Raw genomic sequence first — 21,453 nt, 5'->3', positions numbered from 1 at the left:
ATAATGTGAGACTTTTTTTTAAAATTCCAGTTTCTAGAATTCTTCAATAATGTGGGGACAGTAGAGAGAGGAAATATAGTCTCAGGGGAAAACCTTGATGAATAGCATGTGTGCTCTTGGAACAGGTTATTAATTCTGCATTTGAAACATGACAATAAGTTCTTGGCAATGAAATTTGTTTATAGCATTATTCCCAAGTTCCATGCAGCATTTGTACATTTCCCTTGTGAGATTTGATGTTTTGTGTGTTATGACTAAGGAGTGAAAACTGAATTAATGTGGAAAATCCAAGTTTGTCATCCGAATAAAATGTGTAAGAAATTCCAGAGCAGAAAGTTCAGGTATATACTTAGGGTTAGAAAAGGCAGGGAGCTAGTCAGAAGGCAAACAAAAATAAAAACAATGAATCAAATACCTCCTAAACATGACAAGAATCTTCTAATAGATCCCTTTTCTCATCTGAATAAAACTTTTTCTTCTTCTTTTCCTGGAAAGAGTACATAACCTGAATACTCATTTTGAGTGTGATCAATCAATTGATTGTGATCCTATTATTTTCTGAATTCCAGAATTATACCAGAGATTTAAAAAGCACATAACAGAAGAAAACAATCCTGAGTTAATTATCCCTCAGAGTTACAAGGTAAAAAGGATTTTTTTTTTAACTTTGATAAGCATAAAAGAGAAAAAGTCTTCAGTTAAATCTGCTTTCATAGAATGAATCCTTTACAGTTTCAGTATGCCACAGAAAAATATAATGGGAGCAACGTGGTCCTAAACACAAAATATACAAGTATTCTCCATTTCAACAGACTTCCCTCTTTTTGTTGACAACAGTGGTTCACTAGTTTAAGAGAAGTATTGGAAGAGTGATTTGGGTAAATGGTTCCCTCTTTGACTGTCATCCAGTCAATAGACGATCCTACCATATTCAGCCAGTCTAGAAACATGTTCAGAGAGGGAGTGCTTTTTTTTTTTTTTAATGTTTTAAAATTTTTTACTTAAATTGAGTTCAGTTAACACATAGTGCATTATTGGTTTCAGAGGCAGAATTTAGTGATTCATCATTTGCATATAACACCTATTGCTCATTCCATCAAATGCCCTCCTTTTTTTTTTTTTTTTTTGATATTTAAACTTTATTTTATTTTTTCAGTGTTCCAAGATTCATCATTTATGTATCACACCCAGTGCTCCATGCAATACGTGCCCTCCTTAATACCCACCACTAGGCTCACCCAACCCCTCACCCCGTCCCCTCCAAAACCTTCAGTTTATTTTTCAGAGAGGCAGTGCTTTAAAAATATCTTTCCAGCCCAGAGCTTTTGATTCCACTCTCTGCCATTCCCCTCAGCATGCACTGGGACCTCAGGGCTTTCTAGTAAATATACCAGCATTCTGCCAGGGACTTAGCTCAAAGTCTCCAAGTCAGCAATACTGTCTCCCTTTCTCTATCTGCCACAAGGACTCAAATCTATCTCCTTTTCTTCTTTCTCACAAGAACCATTTAATTTCAAAAAATCTGGTAGCTTTCCAATTGTTATCCCCGCATCCAATCTCTCTGAGTAAAGCCTCAATATCTTTTTCTAAATTATATAGCTAATGTAAGCTCAGACCATGACACACTCCTAGTTAAAACTGGGCAGTAATTCCCCGCCCCCCCTTCCCAACACTGACAAACCACAGCATGCACACACACACACACACTCACACACACACACATACCTTGGGGACAGGTTATAAAATAATATGATCAAGTGTGTAGTCTCCATCTATTATTATAGCCAATAATACTAACACTGGTGTTTTAATGTGCCATTAGTAAATTAGAAGCCATTAATTCTCTTGGTTTTTAAAAATATTTACAAGACCTTAGTCATTAACAAGATATGAATAAATGGAGTTTAAGCCAACATTCCATCTACTGGCACAGTTATACCTCACCAGGTATGAAATTCTTCCACACCTCAAAATAAGTTTTTATATTTAGTAAAAGTTAATAAAAACCTTTAATTTTTTTAAATTTTATTTCATTTTTTAAAGATTTTATTTTTAAGTAATCTCTATACCCAGCACGGGGCTTGAACTCACAACCCTGAGATCAAGAGTCACATGCTCTACTGACTGGGTCAGCCAGGCGCCCCTTAAATTATTTTAAATAGAAGTATAAAACCTTCAAATGCAGATCCAATGGATTATAAATAAGAAAAGTATAATGGCTATGACCCAAAAAGACTAGAAATAAATGCTGGAGAAGATATGGAGATTAGGGAACCCTAGTGTACTGCTAGTGGGAATGTAAACTCATACAGCCACCGTGGAAAACATTATGGGGGTTTCTCTAAAATCAGAAATAGAACTACCAAGTGATTCAGCAGTCCGACTTCTATGAATATATATACCTGAAGATATCACTATCTTGAAGAGAAATCCATGCTCTTATGTTCATTGCAGCATTATTCATGATAGTCAATATATGGAAACAACATAAGTGTCCATCAATGGAAGAATGGAAAAAGAAAATATGATATGTGCATGTGCAGAGAGGCACACAAACACACACGGACACACACACACACCCTGGAATATTAGTCATCCATGAAAAAGATTGAAATTCAGGCTTTTTTGATAGCATAGAGGGACCTTGAGGGCATTATGCTAACTAATTCAGACAGAGAAAGACAAATAGGTATGATTTCATGTATATGTAGAATCTAAAAACATCGACCTAAGGAAGACAGTAGAATGGTGGAGGGCTGGGGGTGGGGGAAATGAGGGGATATTGATTAAATGATACAAATTTTCAGTTATAAGATGAATACTTTTGGAGATGTGAGGACAGCACAGTGACTATAGTTGACAATACCACATTGTACACTTGAAAGTTGCTAGAATAGAGCTGTAATTGTTCTCACCATAACAAGAAGAAAATAATAATTATGTAGGCGCATTCATCAACCTTATTGTGATAATAACTTCACAATATATATCGGTATCAAATCAACACACTGTACACCTTATACAATGTTCCATATATCAACTATATCACAAGACAGGTTGGGAAAAAAAGAAAAGTAATGTAAAGTCATATGGTGCAGGCAGTTTATAGGAGTTATAACTAAGTTAATAAAAATCACGTGGTTTCAATTTTTTTATTCCTCTCTGGTTTCCCTGTGTGGACTCAACTTTTCCTGGTGTGTCCCTGAGCAGCAGAGCACAGGGACCTTCTTTGCCTTCAGCTGGCCTTGTGAGACAGGTCCCAGTCAACTCACTAGGTTTCAACCATCTGGGGGAACCAGCAATTTCTATCTCCTACCACAGTGCAGCATAGCTCCTTGCTGTCCTTCTCCACACTATTTTAAAGGATTCTTTAAAAATAAGTGTTTGATTTCATGTTAGAAAGTTTGGTTCAGACATACACTCTACTTTCTAGATTGAACAAATTAACCTCTCTGATTCTCAGGCTTCTCACCTACCCACTGGCTTCCTATTTCCTTATGGAGATACTCCTGGTAAAATAACACTTCAGTTCATTCCCCATGTGATGGGTGAATTTAGAAGAAGAAGAAGAAAAAAAAAACTAAGCAAGTTTAGTACAGACATTTCTGGGTTCCTCTTAACTGTATGTACTTTCCTACAGAGGACGGACATTCTGGTTTGGTCTATATGATGTGATAATTTTACTAGTGCAAGTTCTGTTCCCTACAAAGGAAATGCCTCTATCTTGGAAGTAAGTGCAACAAGAAACCCCATTTGAAGACATATACAAACTACATTCTCTAGTTAGCATCATTTTTTAAGAATTAAATAGATGAGTCAAAAGGACCTGCTGAATCTATTTTCCCTTTGTATTAATCAATTTAACCAACATTTGGTGAGCAACTAACATACAAAAGCTATTGTGTTATGAACAGTAGGGATGCCAAGATAAATAAGACAAGCTCTCTTTTCTCAGTCACTCTTCCATGATGGAAGACAGATTAATATACAGTTAACAAGCCTGAATTATTAAAGCTAAAATAGATATATAAAGGATTAAGAGTAGTCATATAGTGTAGTTCTTGTATAATTTAACTCATTGCTACATACATTCACATATACTAAAGGAAGAACCAAAATTGTAAAACTACCTACTCAAGGCATCTGCCATAACATCAGAAAGCTGTTAAGAAATGTTAGAATTTGGGACACCTATGTAGCTCAGTTCGGTTGAACAGCTGCCTTAGGCTCAGGTCATGATCCCAGCGTCCTAGGATCAAGTCCTATTGTCAGGCTCCTTGCTTGGCAACGAGCCTGCTTCTCCCTCTGTCTCTGCCTGCCACTCTGCCTGCCTGTACTCGCTCTGCCTGTCTGACAAATAAATAAATAAAATCTTAAAAAAAGGAAAAAAAAAAAGAAAGAAAGAAATGTTAGGATTTGATAATCAGAACAACATCATAGAAATGTATTCCCCTGTATCTGAAACGGACAGATTCATTACTAGCCAGCTTTTCCTTGGACATCATTAGCAAATGTGACTGAGTTGTTCATAGCAGGAACCCACAGTTCATGACTTCCAGACCATAATATGAATGGAGAAGACTAAATACTTAATTGAAAATTTTCCCTAGGTTCAAGACACTTGCAAGAGTATATAAATCTGGACCTTCTACCTGAAAGAAAAGCCCAATTATTGGTCATCACCATTGACTTCAACCCACAGAATCCAGTTTGTATAAAGAACATGAGGAGAGTGCGGGCTTAGTGGAATGTCTAACAGAGAAAATATTGTCAGGCCTGCTCAGTTAACCTCCTTACTGATTTCTTGATGTGGTTTCAAGGTACAAAGGCATATAAAAGTAAAGAAAATATGACAAGGTATTTGGTCTGAAATTTACGTGAAACCTTCCATTGACTCATTTATTCCAGTGACTTTTTGCTCAAATAATTTGTTTTTTTTCCTACCACCTCCCCACTTCCCACCCACCCGACCCCCGTCAACTGATGGATTAAAGTTAAAGCAGAGGCAATAAAGAGTGATACCCTTTGTAGTTTTCACTGTTCGAGAAAGTTTCTCTAAGGCCACGGGATCTACCTATTTCCACACAACTCAGTGCCTTGGGGACAGCCCCTCCAGATTTTCTAAGATTTTTTAGCTATAGTCAGGCAAATGAGATGCCACTGAGTGACTTGTGGGAGGAATGAGGTGTAAAATAGAGGTTGAAAGAGCTAACTAAAGGGTCCCACTAAGATGTCAAATGTATTTGAAGAAAAACAAAAATATTTAACTAAAAGCACACAATGTGTGCTAAACCACACACTTAATTGGCCTTTGATTATAGTTTTTAAGTATTCAATTGCTAGAGAAAACCTGGGGAGTTTAAAAAAAAAAAAAAAAAAAAAGCAGAGATAAGTTATTCCATAAGAAAAATGCATGATCACAATTTAAGAAATCACAGCATGTTCTTACTGGCCTTTGTGTGCAGATAGCCACACCAAAAGGGTAGATTTCAAATTCAACCTAACTCCACCACTAGGACTCTATTATTTCAGGGGTCACAGGTTCTTCCCCACCATATGAGGAGGGCCTTGAACAGACTTCATTCATCTGCTGACATTCAGAGGTGGGTGACATGTGTTGGCTGAATCGATTAATACATGGTGTCTTGAAATACAGTTACTATGACCAAAGTTGAAAGGCTGATCTAATGCTATCAGGCCTAAAGAAGACCCACCACACCACTGCCAGAAACAGAGAGTGTCCCATAGACAGAAGCAGCAATTTTTACCCATCTGCTTTCAAGGCTCCTCTCTTAACAGAATGTTTTTGAAAATTCAACATTCAGACTAGCTGTCTCTCACTTGTAAAGTACTTTTTTTAATTGAGGACCTCTTTTTACAGGGTGCTGCATACTTTTCCTAGAACCAAGAAATATGTATGCTTCAACAGTGACATCCAAACAAACTTAAAGGCTTACAATATGACAGATAAAATAGAAATACAAATGAATTAAATGAAGTGAATTATTACAAAATATGCAAAATTTGCTCCAACCACATGTTAGTGATAATGAGAACAGACAAGCTAGAGAGTTACTTAAAAGTGCAAGAGTTTTTAAAAATTACCTTAAATAGAAAATTTGAAGTTGTCAGAATTTAGCTGCATTAAAATGCCTCTACCCCAAAGGCATTCACCTTGAAGTTTTGGACACTTTCCTGACTATACTTGAAAATAAAGTATGACTCTATAGAGAGTACAATATTTTAGGAATAAAAGTAATAATAATAGCAGCTAATACTTATACAGCCTCTACTGTGTGTCGAGTACCCTTCTAAGTACTTAATATTAATTAACAAAGTTAATTTTCACAGTGGCCTTATGAAGAAGATACTTTTTACTCTTCCCATTTCACAGATGAAAAAAGTGATACTTAGGCAGATTATAATTAGTAAGAATCAGGGCCAGGATCTGAACTCATCTAGTCAGGATCCATAATCTGTGCATTTAACTAATAAGGAGAACACAGGGACAGCCAGTCCCCTTAAGAAGCCATGTATCCCAAAGGAACCAGACGATGTATTATAACTTATCTCAACGCTCAGACGCTCAGTATGGGACAAAAAAAAAATCAAAGGAGCAAATCCCCCCATGACTGACCTAAAGTCTCCTTGGCATAACTCACTCTACTCTCAGGCTTCCCATATAGTTACAGCATCAGCCTGTATTAGTTTTCTATGGTTACTATAATAAACAACCACAAAACCTAGTGGCATAAAATAACGCATATTTATTTATCTTATTGGTCCGGAGGTGAGAAGTCTCCCTGAGCTAAAATCAAGGTGTCAGTGGGAAGCCAAGGGGAGAATCAATTTCCTTGCCTTTCCCAGCTTCTAAAAGTCACCCTTTTCCTGTGGCTGCATTCCTCCATCTCTAAACCAGCAATGCCACCTGAAGTCCTTTTCATGCTGCCATTTCTCCTTATCAGGCCCCCTGGTGATTACACTGGGTCCAGGCATATAATCAAGGATAATCTCAAGGTCATCTGATTAGCACCCTAACTTCTCCCTCACCAGGTAATATATCCATCGCGTGTGAAGAGTAGGATGTGGGAGCCATGATTCTCCCTACCACATGGACATACCATGATTTGTTCATGAACTTATGGTAGAAGACCACAAAATTGGTCTAGGAACTAACTGTTCATAATAAACAGCTGACACTGCTTTGTAAATTATCACACTCCTCTAACAATACAGATAAAATAGCTAGCAATCCAAATCCAAAAGGAAATTTGGCTAGTTAAATATAATTCTGGCAAGAGTTACTGGTTATAAGAACATCTGATTTCAAATCATCTCTCTTAATAACTTATGAGCCTTGATTCAATGCTAGCATCAATTTTCTCATATACACAGTGAGGTAGTAACACCTGACCTGCTTTACACCACGACTGTAGTAAGAATCAAATTATATTAAACGATGAGTGTGGAAACTCTTTGTGGGTAAGAAAGCCTTATACAAATAAAATATAAATATAAGAAAGCCAGTATCTTTATTTTTGTTCAAGTTATAGTTATTTTTTCAAGAGTGCCAAAAATAAACTAAAGTATGTACCTATGATCTGGGAAACAAAGGCAAAAGGAAATGTAGATAAAATTAAATGTCCTTATAACCAGCAGTCCACTGAGAAATACTTGAGGCAGGCAAAATATAATGCTTCTCCAGGAAGCTCCAATCTGTCTTGATGTTAATACCTTGGTAGATGGAAAAATAACCTTAGTTTGACAATAGCAAGGCCTCCTATATCCCTCAGTCTTATTTAGCATATGAAAATCCTTTTGGAACTTCTCTTATTTTTATTTCTTCCCAACCCCAAAGTATAGAATCAGCTACTCCTCATAATCCTGGGGCAGCATCTCTTTCTGGCTGTGGGTCCTGTACTCATGCTTTAAATAAAACCACCATTTTGGGATGCCTGGATGGCTTTGTCAGTTAAGCATCTGCCTTTGGCTCAGGTCAAGATCCCAGGGTCCTGGGATGAGTCCAGCATCATCAGGCTCCTTGCTCAGCAGGGAGCCTGCATCTCACTCTGCCTGCTGTCCCCCTGCTTGTGTGCGCGCTCGCTCTCTCTCTCTGACAAATACATTTTTTTAAAAATCTTTTAATAAAACCACCATTTTGCACCAAAGACATCTCAAGAATTCTTTCTTAGATGTTGTCTCCAGACCCCATCACACCTCACCAAAAACATGCAATAAACTACATCACCTATAGTTGCCACATTTATTTTAAAACCAGCATTCATATTAGTAATAGTAACACAATTATTATTATTGAAATTTATTATTTATTCCCTTTAAAATATCCTTATGACAAAGGAAGGGTTAATATCCAGCTCTCTTTTACACACAGAGAAACTGAAGCTTAATCTCTTGACTGAGATTACACAGAATACAGAGTCATAGAAGGACTAAAGGCTATTAGTGCCAACTCTAAAATCCATTCTATTTTTAAAAACAGATTTAAACACCAGCCAAGTCCATATGCATGTCCACATTAAGATCCACCAATTCCACAAGCAGCATGACTTGGGTAACTAGACACACTGAGGGTGCTCACAAGTTCTGTCAGCACCAAGTCTTAGAGTTCTTTGGCTTCCAAGAGTCCCATGTCCAGTTTTTCACAGGAAAGCATCACATCTGAACAGTGACTCCAAAAAGGATCTGAGAATAAACATCTAAATATTGAGATTCATGTTTTTAAAAAGATGAAAAAAGTATCCAACTCCATCTCTGAAAGACTTAGCATGTACTGCTCTTTTGCACTGCCTGAAAACGGTGTTTGCCTTCTCTAAATCTCCAAGGTTTTATTTAAAGGCCCTCTTTAGATATGGGTAGATTTAATTAAATTACTTCACATCACCACAAATTCTACTTCCTAACTATATTGCCTGCCTTAGTTTGTGCCCCACCTTTGCATTCTCTGCCTTAAGTCCTGTTTCCCGAAGTGCTGAGGAGTTCCTGCAAAAACATCAAAGAGATTCACTTCAGTCCAGTGTATCTGGGATTTCAAAACAATAACCTGTGTTTAACTTTTGGGAGACTTACCCTCTACTTTTGGTAGGATAATGGGTAAGTATATGTCTATGTCTGTTTATAAAGTCATACTTTGAAATTATTACATGAATACATTAAAATTCTAATTAAATTAATTTGTTAATTTTAAAAATTAAAGCAGGAGTAAGATTTCTAAGCTCTAACAGTAAATGCAACATGGGGGCTTAAGTGGGTACGAGAAGAATAAATGAAAGAAGATGGGATTGGGAGGGAGACAAACCATAAGTGACTCTTAATCTCACAAAACAAACTGAGGGTTGCTGGGGGGAGGGGGTTTGGGAGAAGGGGGTGGATTATGGACATTGGGGAGGGTATGTGCTTTGGTGAGTGCTGTGAAGTGTGTAAACCTGGTGATTCACAGACCTGTACCCCTGGGGATAAAAATATATGTTTATAAAAAAAAATTATATTAAAAAAAAAAAAGAACACCTTAAAATGATCATCACAATTTTTTAAAGATTATATTTAAATATACTATACTTCACAGGAGCAGAGACTAAGAGGAAAAAATGGAGGAAATATAGTGTCATTTGGATAGCACTGGTATTGTTACCTCATCTTACCAGAGAACTTTGACATTATAGCCTAAAATGGAAGAAATTTGAGACTGGCAGTCAATCTGCATATTGTATTAAGTTTCAAGACTATCATAAACAGACTAGGGACATATATCACATGAAAAAAACTTGTCAATTCTACCTACAAAGAATTTCCTTGTGGTGACAATTAAAAACATTTGAATTTAGAATCAATATTAGAATATGTTTTATAAAATTACTAGCATTATCATACCATAATAAGTAAAACTTATATTTTACTTCTTATTCTAACGTTAACATATCTAAGGACATAACATCCTACCACAGTTAATTTTCTTTCTGGCTTCTCTAACTACCACTTAAGTATATAATTTTGAATTCAATGATATATTGATACTATTATAGATACAATGATATATTGATACAATGATATATTGATACTATTTGCTACAATCCACTTTTGTCTGCATAATTACATTCCTTATCCCACGCCTAAAAAGCAACTTCTCTCATATTTTGATTTTCCCATGAGATAAAATAATGTCACTCATATTTGAGAATGATGAGATAATGAAGGTTTGTTTTTGTTTTTCTTTTTCTTTTCTTTGTGTCTCAACTAAAAACCTATTAAAACAATGTGAGCTGTTTTAGCTGAGCACCGGGGTAGCTCATTCAGTTTAGTGTCAGACTCCTGATTTTGGCTCAGGTCATTATCTCAGGGTTGTAATCTCCCCCACCCCTCAAAAAAAGAATGTGAGTTTAGAAATTCTCTGATTTTACTGTAGAGAATTAGAATTTCAGAGTTAATTTTAAATTTACAGTATTCTGATATGCAAAAATAGGGCAGTAAAAGTTTTCTCTTATGCTTTAATGTGCACCTTTAAAAAAAAAAAAAAGAAACCTCAAAAGTATGTGTTTGTGGCTGATAAGCAAAAAACAAAAGGACTAATTTGACAGTTATATGATCATATCCATTAAATATTTTTTTAAAGAGAAGTAGTTAAAATGAAATGAAACATTTTCTCTTTGTTTAGGCATGTCTTTTGACCTTCTGAGTACTCTTCACCTTGTACAAAGGTTATAAGACCTTGCAGAAACATGCAAATCTATATCACAGATAAGTTTTACCAAGGCTTTTACTAACTGGGGGGAAAAAAAAAAAACCTTACTTTATAGTCCCCTGAATATAAAACCGATACCAAAAACTTAGGTGTACTTCATATCTAGAAGCCAAGAGGAACTCCTTGATCCACTATGCTGAGAATCAACAAAAATAAGGGGAAGCAAAGAAAACAACAGCAAACACAGGAATCTCTAAGCCTCTGGAAGGTTATGTTAATGTTCAATCTCTTATCCAATTATCAGGTAGGAAAAAATACGGTATTTTTAATTCTGCAATTTCAGAGGCCATTACTTAGGTGATTTAAATGGCCATACCTTTTAGGAAGAACCAGCAGCTATTTCCATATTGCTATTTTAATACTCTGTGGTGTCATAAAGTTCTATGTCTGCTGTATGGTCATCTCATAATTAATTGACAGGAATTTTCATTGCAACTAAAATGCATTACCCAAGGTTCATGATCTTTTCTAACGTGAAAAAAAATTAATTAAGACATAAATAAAATACATTTTTTATAAAGGTGCTTATTAAAGGAACTAAGTGCATGATTTCGAGGAGAGAAACATATTCATGTTAATACGTGGTTGGTTATTACCTACAGAATAATAAAAATGAAAAGGTATATTAGCTGAAACAGGTATTTTTATTGGTATATTTGACAAAACAGACAAGAATTCCTCCAAAAATAAGGAATAATTTTGGAAAACATAGTAAGGCTAAAAGGAATATTTAATACTATGTAAATCCACACTCAGACTTTCAGAAGAAACAACATGTAATCCTCCTCTCCTAGGAGAGAGTCTTCCCCCTCACACTTAGCAGCAGCATCCATTTATGTTTCTAAACACTCAGTGTTCATTAGGGCTTAAGAAAAAGTTCTTCATATGAATTATTCATTAGTCCCTCAATCATAACTCCATACTTTATGACAGTAGTTAGCATTAATAATAAAGCCAAAAATAACTGAGAACCCTTCTATTATTTTCCTTTAAATCTCCTTCTCCCTTCTTTTTCTCACAAACCCAGAACACACGTTTGTTTTGGAAGCAAATGGCAAACACTTGAAGGAGATCTTAAAGTAAGTTATTAATGATCGAGGCAGAATTGTAAAATCACATCTGCTGGTAAGTGGCTGACAGACTCAAGGTTAGAGAACAGTGAGGACATTATGGCAAAGCTAAAGAGTAACATTCCTTTTGCTTCAATGACTGGCATGCGGCACCAGGTCATACTCTTAGATATCCCAAAACAAATCCAGTGTTTAAAGTTTACACAACCGCCACAGGTGATCTTTGAAAGTCAAAGGAAACAGACTTGCCCAACCCTTGTCACATACAACTACAGCAACAGTATTTACAGCCACTGTATATAGCCAGTTTCCCGGCCAACTTCAAGACATTCTATCACACACCTTAATAAGCAGTATAATCTACATCTCTAAACAAGTATAATAAAATTATATGAGTAGAATCTAAGGAAATGACTTACACCATCTCAAGAAGAACACAACGTGAGAAAACATTAAAACAAAAGGTTTTTGTTGCAGAACTTAAAAAAAAAAAATTGAATGCTCTAATCTCATTCCCATATCTCTGTTACGGAGATATAAATCGTCCTCCTTTCTAATTGAGGAAGTCAAACACGAAAAAAAAATCTACCGGTATTGAAAACAAATACAATTTCTTTAGAATTGTACTGAAAATTAACCATGAAGAGGGACAAATCCAAAACACATTGCAGAAACATCTCTGTGATCCTGTCTCGTTGATGTGTCCCCAAGTTTATTTCTATGATGCAGGTGGGGGTGGCTATGAGGGGGGCTTGAATGGGAAATGAAAAGAGCGACAAACATATAGGAGCTTCTATTAGCTGCTTCCTTGCTGTCTCCCCAACAACCAAATTCACATTTATCTTTCACTCTATAAAGCAAATTGTGCACCAGAGCCTGTAGCAATATTATTTTTGCATGTGAGTAGGGTGGACAAATGTGATATGGTCCTCTTAAGAATGTGCCTCAAAACCTCCAGCTAAAGGAAATGTACTTGACCAAGTCCCAAGCTACTGAGCTCTGAAATCCATTGCTAAATTTGCAGAGTCCATGCTTTCCACAGCGGCTCCCAGCCTACACCTAAAGATAGCATGGAAGTTAAAGCAGACTGTACCTGGGACACGTGGGACTCCTCTGGTAACCGATTTTTGGCCTGGGGATTCCCACATGGTCTTGCCTGGCCTAAGATGGACATTCAACAGTTATCTCTGGGGAAAATAAACCATTCTCACTAAGCAGTCAAACCCAGACTGCTTCATAAACATCAGAAATTGACTAATGTGAAACTTGGTTTTAAAATAATTTCCAGGGGCGCCCGGGTGGCTCGGTGGGTTAAAGCCTTTGCCTTTGGCTCAGGTCATGATCCCAGGGTCCTGGGATTGAACCCCACCATCGGGCTCTCTGCTCAGCAGGAGCCTGCTTCCTCCTATCTCTCTGCTTGCCTCTCTGCCCACTTGTGATCTCTGTATGTCAAATAAAAAAATAACTTCTTAAAAAAATAAATAAAATAATTTCCAGCTTCCAAATGTTATTCCAGGAAGCTGAAGTATAACACATGGGTTAGAAAACTACAAAGGGAGATATTTTTATTTCATATAAATATAAGCCTCTGATAGTTAGAGGTATCTCAAAGTTAAATGGACTGCTCCAATCCTCTCAATTACTGTTTGATAATACTTAACATCCCCATTTTACAGAACAGGAAACAGCTTAGAGAAGCCAAGTTTTCAGGGTTACAGAATTTCAGCAGCAGGAGCCAATATTCCAACCTCAAACTTGCTCCAACTCTTTCTTTCCACAATGACCATATAGTCAGAAGATGTAACTTTCATGAAAAGATCCTAAATGCTAGCACCAGTTGCCAAGGAATGGTTGAACTATGTTGTTTGTAAAAACACTTTCAGTGCTAAACTTTGATGAATTTTATAAGAAAATTCACATGACAATGTCATACCTATTTTATTTCACATAAGCCACCTTTCTTTTGCATGCATTGTAGAACAAGGAAATGTATAGATAGAGCGATGTTGCTTTTAATTATAGCAATGGAAATTAATATCATCAATTAGGAATCTGTTCTAATAACCAAAAGATGATGATATAATTTTCCTAAATTCTAAATATTAAACCAATACAGTATAATGCTTTGAGCAAGTGAAATATACAAAGATATGTCTACAAAATATGTGCTACTATCAGGTATAGGATTTTTTAGGTAAAATTCTATTAAGCAAGATCGTAAAACCAGAGGTATAAATCCAATTAATTTTATCCCACTCTTATACTTAACTGACCAACAAGGCATCAGCCCAACACCTAGAGAACTTTAGACAGCACCATCCCCACTTAGTTCAAATGTTAATGTAGTTGAAGTCAAGTCATGGAACTATCTGTAATCAAAAAAAGCAAAATACCTTTATAGCAAAGTTCATTTACAAATTTGAAACCATCAGATTCCACTGATGCCTCTCGTATCCACCACTCTAAAGGTCTAAATGAGCTGTTCCTCTAATCACTAATCCTCCATCTCAATCTCACATTCCCAGGGCGAGGTATTTTTTCCCATTAAATTATGCTCTCTACCCTACCACACCCTCTTGAAGTCCTTCCTAACATTTTCCATCCTGTCTTCTTGAGCTCCTTTTTTTTTTTTTTTAAATAAACAAGCTTTCTTACTCCTAAATTGGACATTGTGTTGTCTCTCCACATTCTTTTCTCCTTGAAAACCTGACTCACATGTAGTACCTTCAATACATATCCGTTATCATCAAATCCAGAACACAGGCTCAGCAAAATCCTAGTTCCACTTTGCGGCTTTTATATCATTTCTTTTTTAACTCACACAATGAAATAAACTTTCTTCAATTAAGTTCCTCTAACCAAGCTATATTACCCTGAATACTTGGACCCGATCAGCTTTCAGGTCATTTTTTTCAAAACCCATTTCTTTTCTCTCTAAAGTTCCACCATAATCAATATGCATAATCAATACCCATGCACTGCGATCAATATCTTCTCCTGAGAATTCGTGACCTCCACTCTCACTCTCATTTTAGTTACTTCCAACTTAAACCTAATGGCCAAAAGCTGAATGCCTTTACCACTGGAGTCTTCTCATTAGTTTCCTATCTTTCATCCAACCTTAAAAATGTTATTTCCACTAATCCTTGAAATTTTCCACTCCCTTGACACTAACATCTTCTCCCAAATTATTAAATCCTTTTCTAACCTCCATTTCTTCTCTGTCCAGCTGCAATGTTGATCTTCATTCAAATCCCAGTTCTGCTACTTATTGGTAAAATATCTTAGGAAAGTTACTTAACTGGATCTTCAATTTGTTTTTTAAAAATAGGAATAACACTTATACCTCATAGGAAAGAAGGGAATAAATATGGGAACATATATAATGTAATAAGTATAATTCTTAGCACATTATAAGTACTCAGTAAATATTAATTTAACATCACCATGCCTTTGTCTTCCAGCAACTGTGGGCCCTGTGACTACAGTGCTGAATAGAACTGGGAAAAAATGGATTAACCATGTAGACTAATGCCATATACATTTCAATTTCAGCACACTGTTCAATGCCTCTCTAGTAAGCTTTCCTCACACCTGTTGGCATTTCCCTTTCCTGTCCACTATACTCTATACAACCTCCCATCGCCTCAGGTGCCCAGTCATCACCTGTAGTCCATCTGGCTTCTTATTCTCAGAGAAAAGGAAGGCCATCAAACTTGGTGTGAAGTCTCACAAAGTCTCGTTCTTGCCTCTATACTCTTTATGCCTATTAGTCCTTCACTCCTACCAACCTGCCCTCACCTGACAGCTGATCATTTCTTGACCTCTGATGATTTTACCATCTGATCTAACTACCCCTCTAGTCTCCTGTAATGTCACTTCTTCAATTGTTCTATATACTCTAACACTGAATTAATTGCAGTTTCCAGCTCATTCCGGTACTGCTCCTCACCTTTGGGTCTTTACTACCTTAGAAGGTGTCAATGCCTATTGAGGAACCTTCTCACTTTCGTTAAGCAAACTCCTATTTATTCCTCAAGACCCAAGGTAAGAGCTCCTCCTCTGTGAGAGTGCTGCACAAGAAAGACATGAGGAAGAAAATGATGAAAACTACTGCAGGATAAAAAAAAAAAAACCTCCCAGGAAAGGTGATAATAAGAAAGTCCCACAATATCTAGAGACGATAGATGATAATGAATTTCAATTATGATATCAGGTTTCTTGCTTAACTTCTATCTTTCACACACATTTGCACTTATTTCATGAAAAGCATTTCAACTGCTCCCTGACAGCTAAGAAATAGAGTCTTAAGCCTTTCAAATTTGCAGATAATTACAAAAATATCTCCAACTGTCAGGAAATTACCAGTTTTCCATCTGTTTATGAAGCAAGTTGAAAAGGGGAGGGTAGAAAAAGAAATCAAGCTACAACACACATGTTAGTTGGGGAGGGAATCAAAATCAAATAAACAGTGATCACTGATTTAGATTTTTCTGCAATTTTCACAAATTCCTTAACTACCAGTTACTTATAATATCACTATAATACAGGCCTAAGGTAATTGACATTTAGGGTTTTACAACCTTGAACTGAACAGAGACAAGGCCTCAGTTGTTATTAACATCTGGCAACATTTCAAAACATTGTTTTGCTTTGCTTTGCTTGGTTTGCTTTTTTGTTTTGTTTTGTTTTGTTTTGTTTTTTTTATTTTGGCCATCCAGCTTTATTAAGTCCTATATGACATAAATTCTCCTGGCTTTACTGCTATTTAGATTTTATGCCAAACATTATCAATATATGAGGCCAAATATTCAAACCAAGCAAATACACTCACTATTTCAGCACAAAATCCACATGCTCAGAGACACAGCAAGACAGATACTACTCTTTAAAGGTCAGTGTCACAATCATCTCCATGGATATTTATGCTTTCTTTGTGAACAGATGTAGGTCATTGTTGAGACAGTTTCAAAGTCAGCTTCCAATGCTGGACTACAGATTTGACATTTGGGAAATTTTCAAAACTCGTTAGCATTACACAGTTTTCTTCAGTTCACCAAATTCCCTGTGTGCTGTGGAAAGACTGCTGGAAGACCAATGTTTTCAAACTGTTCAGCTTGATTACACTGGTGTGGTACAACTTATCTAAAGCTATTTTAAGCATCTTCTTTGGTTACAGTAAGCTATATTGTAAATCTAATTACATTTGCCCACAGGAAAGTAAGTACATGAGAATCCTGCTCTGTAATCTACTTAATAAAAGGCTCTATATTTTTCTTCATAGCCTTTATCGAAATTGTTACACAGTTATTTATGTCTCTAATGCCATTCTCTTTCACAATAAATTCCACAAGGGCATGTGGAAGTGTGTATGAGGTACCTAGTACAGTGCCCAGGGACCAACCAATACATGTTTGATGAATAAATGAATGAATGACTGCTGACCAGGTAAGAGATAACTTAATTTATATACATTTATGCTTGTCACTCTAAACTCGGGCTGAAAATGTATGCATGTTTCAGAGACTTATTGGCACATAGTGAGTTGTGCTGTAACAAAGCACAGACTCTCAGCTCTAATGGGATGGATTTAATACCAGATCTGATATTTAATAGCTGTGTCATAAAGGCAAGTAAATTGTACTCTTTAACCCCTTGGAGTAAATATTAAAGATAATTGATACAAAAGTATGCAGCACGGTCCATGGCACAGAACAAGGCTTTAACGTGGTAGGTAATATTGCTTATTAATATTTCATAAAGCTTTTAAGTGAATTACATTAATATAAATTATCCCAGGGCTTTGTAAAATTGATAAAATAAATCTGTTTTGAGCATATGTTGGCAGTGATAATTCAACAATAATTTATGGCACTAAAAGGAATCTTCCAACACGTTCTTGCCTATTTTCCCAATTATTATAAGCTATGTAAATAAGCTACTTTCAGTTAAATTTCATCATTTGTTATTCTTTACACTATTTCCAAATCCTTCAGATCTATTTGGGATCTAGCTCAGGGGGTCTCCACAACCACAATATTAATTCATGTTTAGTTTAATTTTTTGCCCAAGATTGCATGTTCTTTCTTAATCAACTTTAATTTCATTATTGTCTCTATATTCCATAATTTAAATCACTATTACAGTGGGAAAAGCAAATCTTCCCTAAATTGTGTTCTCCCTCCTGGACTGTACATTCTTTGAAGCTCTTTCCTCTGCATGAAGAATCAGATCCAATCTAAAGTCTTAGTATTGGGGCACCTGGGTGGCTCAGTGGGTTAAAGCCTCTGCCTTCAGCTCAGGTAGTGATCCCAGAGTCCTGGGATCAAGCCCTGCATCAGGGTCTCTGCTCAGTGGAGAGCCTGCTTCCTCCTCTCTCTCTGCCTGTCCCTCTGCCTGCTTGTGATCTCTGTCAAATAGATAAAATCTTTAAAATAAAATAAAATAAAGTAGTATTTATTTATTCATTCATGCACATGTACTGAGTACCATCTATGCTCTGGTCTGAATGTTTGTGTACCCCAAAATTCATATGTTAAAAACCCAATGTCTAAGTTAATGGTATTAGAAGGTGTGGCCTTTGGGAGGTGACTAGGAATGGGATTAGTGCCTTATAAGGGGCTCTAGGGCTATCTTTTCTTTCCCACTATCTAAGGATATAACACGAAATCCATGACCAAGAAGAGGGCCCCCATCTGACCGTACTGGCACCCTGATCTCAGACTCCAGCTTTAGAACTGTGAGAAATAAATTTCTGTTGTTTATAAGCTTCCCAGTCTATGGAATTTTGATATAGTAGCACAAACGGACTAGTACAATCTATATGCCAGATACTATATTAGATTACAGAATTAAAAGAGGAACACAGTATAGTCTCTAGTATCAAAGAACTCACAACCTAATTAGGCAATGCAAACTTAGAAATAGTTATGAAAAATGTAGTAAGTGAACAATAAGCATGGCTTTATGAAAACAGAGAAGGGATATCTAACTAGCCTGGAGTAGTGATGGACAGGGACAGAATCCTGGAAAGCAATGGTTCTTAGGAGATAAAGAGGAAGCAAGGGGCTAAAAGGACAAGGGAATGGGCATTCCAGGCCTCAGGGCCAGAATGAAGCACTACAACAACGGACCATCTATTCATATAGCAAATGCTAAGACAGCAAGTTAACTTCAAAACTCTTTTGTTAGCCAGACTGTGCAAAGAGCTGAGATGTCCTTCAAAAGATGAATGGATAAAGAAGATATGGTTCAGAGAGACAATGGAATATTACTCAGCCTTCAGAAAAATGTGAATATCTACCATTTACATCGACATGGATGGAAATGGACAATATTATGCTAAGTGAAACATCAATCAGAGAAGCACCATTATCATATGGTTTCACTCATATGTGGAACATAAGGAACAGTGCAGAGGACCACAGGGGGAGGGAAGACGGAAGGGGAAGAAATCAGAGGGAGACAAACCATATGAGACTCTTGACTCGGGAAAACACACTGAGGGTTGCAGAAAGGGAGGTGGATGGGGGGATGGGGTAACTGGGTGTTGGGCATTAAAGAGGGCACGTGATGGGATGAGCACTGAGTGTTATATGCGACTAATGAAGCACTGAACATTATATCAAAAACTAATGATGTAAGTTACATGTACGTTGGCTAACTGAATTTAAAAAAGAAGAAACTCTTTTATTACATCAGTTCACAAAGATGTCTCCAGCATAAAAATGAGTAGGAAAGGGTTTGTTTTAGATTGTGCTTAAGGGAAATTAACATTATAATTTTTTTAAATCTGTAAATTCAAACATTTTCATCTTAACACCATGTAAGATTATAAGGACCTAATATTAAGCCAGAGGCTTCCGTCAAGGTTAAACAATAACCTTGTTGTTTAACCCTTAAACTGCCCGTGCTCCCCTTCCCCCAGGGGATGTACTTAAAAACAAGTCTGGGAACCAGCTCCAGGTAACAAAGCAGAGACATGAGAGTGGGTCAGGCGAGGTGGAGACATCTGATCAGTGGGGGGATGCATACTGTCGCCCTAGTTACCAAGGAGTATGGGACCCGTCCTTTGGGCACCTTTTGGGCACCAATTCTGACCAAGGTGATAGGCTGGTTCAAATGTCTACTAGGGTAAATTGTAATTCAATTGGTCACCTAGCGTAACTGTGCAGCTTTCTCTGTGTGTTACAGTTTCACTGGCCACCTGTGCATGGCCAGGCCCAACCACATGGCCTGTGAAACAGAGAAAGGTCGCCCTCTCTGTAACAGGTGCGGCCCTGGCTGGTCAGTCTGATTCTTGATGCTTGGCGTGAAATAAGGCTTTGCTTGACCTTCGCTTTATATCAGTCTCGCTCCTTTAATCACGGACCCATTTTGGGGGGGGCATAACGAGGTAATATTAGGAAACATCTGTTTTCTTATATTTTATTCAGTGTTTCAGGTTACATGGATACAGTAATGATATTCCAAAATGGCAGAATATTAGCATTACTGTCCACTTCCCATCCAAACACAAATTTAAACTGCCTTATTAGTGATATCTAGGAAAGACTGCAAAAAGCTCTCTATAAAGAGAAACTGACACACACTGGCAGGCACAATTGACAATGGTTCATTAAGCCCTAGGTTGTAGAAAAGCCTGCAAATTGGCTCTCTCTTTTCACAAATGGAGAAAGTAAGAACAAGGGATACTTGTAATGTTTGGTGATTGCCTCCAAGACAGAAATATACACATTAAAATGACTCCCTTGAATATATAACTAAAAACATTATAAAGACATTTTGAAAAAATAAAAAAGATTAACTTTATTTCTATTCTGACATATATAATAATAGCCCTAGAAGTTACTGAGCAATTATAAAATAAATTTGAACCTATCAAAAAAGAAATGTACTTCTTAATACAACAATTGGCTTTAGATCCCATCAGGGCAGGACCTTCCATTTTTCATCACACTTACTTACCCATCTCAATAAAAGTTAGTTCTAAAAAATATCTTTGAATGAATGAGTGAATGCATACCTGTATAAGATTCACTCAGGAGAATCTGGTAGCAAATGAATACACAATGTCTTTGCCTTAATAGGGGATACAGACAAATTAAAAGGATTGCTTTATATAAAGTAAAGGAGTGGGGGGATATGCTTCCTTGAGCTAGTTGACTGGGGAAGGCCTCTGTGAGGGGGGAGGTAGCACAGGATACAGATTTACCTAGGTAAACACTCTATGACTTCCATAGTTCTCATTACAATGCATCCTGGCAACCTTCATATCTCCAATTTATAGACAGAGAAAGTCAAGCTTACAAAGTTTATATAAGACTGTTTCAAATAATATATATATGTATACGTTATGTGTAAGTATATATATATACATAAACTATAAAAAGAATTTCTATACAGATGTTGCGCTCCATATTTTTGTTTGTTCTTTTTTTTTTTTTTTTAAGATTTTATTTATTTGTTAGAGAGAGAGAGAGTGAGCACAGGCAGAGAGAGTGGCAGGCTAGAGGCAGAGGGAGAAGCAGGCTCCCTGCCGAGCAAGGAGCCCGATGTGGGACTCGATCCCGGGACGCTGGGATCATGACCTGAGCCGAAGGCAGCTGCTTAACCAACTGAGCCACC

The 21,453-nt window shown here is 36.8% G+C and overlaps 1 protein-coding gene and 1 long non-coding RNA gene across 5 annotated transcripts in view; one reads left to right on the top strand and one right to left on the bottom strand.

Moving 5' to 3' along the window:
- Positions 1–21,453, bottom strand: part of SLC16A7 (solute carrier family 16 member 7) — a 173,381-nt gene that overhangs the window by 114,850 nt on the left and 37,078 nt on the right. Inside the window, exon 1 of one of the 4 annotated variants that reach the window (XM_059403592.1) lies at positions 8,952–8,970. The exons of the other annotated variants lie outside the window; for them this stretch is intronic. The gene's annotated coding sequence lies outside the window, so the exon portion shown is untranslated. Of the gene's footprint in view, positions 1–8,951; positions 8,971–21,453 lie in introns of those variants that run through there. 4 annotated transcript variants of the gene reach the window in all.
- LOC132019868 (uncharacterized) overlaps positions 17,117–21,453 on the top strand; it is a 31,222-nt gene continuing 26,885 nt past the window's right edge. The window contains exon 1 of the long non-coding RNA XR_009404864.1: positions 17,117–17,274. This is a non-coding gene — a long non-coding RNA (uncharacterized LOC132019868). The remainder of the gene's footprint in view (positions 17,275–21,453) is intronic.

This window comes from Mustela nigripes, chromosome 6 (genome assembly GCF_022355385.1).
Source record: "Mustela nigripes isolate SB6536 chromosome 6, MUSNIG.SB6536, whole genome shotgun sequence".
Lineage (NCBI taxonomy): Eukaryota > Metazoa > Chordata > Mammalia > Carnivora > Mustelidae > Mustela > Mustela nigripes.
The sequence above is the reverse complement of the archived record's forward strand: the minus strand, read 5'-3'. Positions and strand labels throughout refer to the sequence as shown.